The 992-nt window shown below is 47.5% G+C and overlaps 1 pseudogene; it reads right to left on the minus strand.

Moving 5' to 3' along the window:
* Nucleotides 1–391: 391 nt before the first annotated feature.
* On the minus strand, nt 392–516 carry LOC129690259 (small nucleolar RNA SNORA17; annotated as a pseudogene).
* Nucleotides 517–992: the final 476 nt, after the last annotated feature.

Consider the following 992-nt stretch of genomic DNA (forward strand, 5'->3'; position numbering starts at 1 on the left):
TCTGGGGGCATCTCAGGAGTGGTCTCAGGAGGACTATGATCTACTTATTCATTATGGCAACAGACAGGGGTCATCTTGGGCATGGTCTCCCCACTTCCCACCGCCTGATGGTTGTTTCAGGCTAGCTCCCTATCTAGGCCCCATGGTGGTCATCTGGGGCTTTCTCCCCACCCCCCAGCCCATCTGTGTGGCCCCATGCAAGGGTCATCTGTTTTAGGCTCACTCCCACCTAGGGCCCTCATTCCCTCATTCCCAGGTGGGGTTTTTCTAGTCTTTGGATTGCTTGCAATCTTAGGAGGCATATAGGCTGTGGTACTCTCAGACTAGCTCCGTGTCTGAGCCTCCTGGTGTCAGACTGGTGATCATCTCAGGCTTGATTGTTTTTTCCAGGAATGTCAGGCTACTTATCATTCAGATGTTCCTAGGTCAGAACACTGAGCACAGGCACAGCCTCTCTGCCCTCTGCCCGATGCCTGGACTGATGCGCATGTGACACAGCAGCTCCTTCGGGGCAGGAAAAGCCTTTTTAACAGGGGACAAGCCAGATGGTGGTGGTGGATGCCTTTAATCCCAGCACTTGGAAGGATCACAGTGAATTTGAGGCCAGCCTGGTCTACACAGTGAGTCTAGAACAGCCAGGGCTACATATAGAAACCCTGTCTTTAAAAAACAAGCCAAAACAAAACAAAAACCAAATAGAATCCAAGTGACTAGAGCAGTAGTTCTCAACCTGTGGGTTGAGACCCTCTTGGGGTTGCATATCAGATATCCTGCATATCATATATTTACATTATGATTCATAATAGTAGCAAAATTACAGTTATGAATTAGCAACAAAATGCTTTTATGCTCGGGGTTCACCATAACATGAGGAGCTATATTAAAAGGAAGATTGAGAACCACTGGCTTAGACAAAAGAGGCCTGGACTTGATCTCTGTAGCATAAATAAATGAGTAAACAGTGCCAGACTCAAGGAGATAAAGCCTACTTA

This window comes from Psammomys obesus, unplaced genomic scaffold (genome assembly GCF_907164565.1).
Source record: "Psammomys obesus unplaced genomic scaffold, mPsaObe1.curated_primary_1811, whole genome shotgun sequence".
Taxonomy (NCBI): Eukaryota; Metazoa; Chordata; class Mammalia; order Rodentia; family Muridae; genus Psammomys; species Psammomys obesus.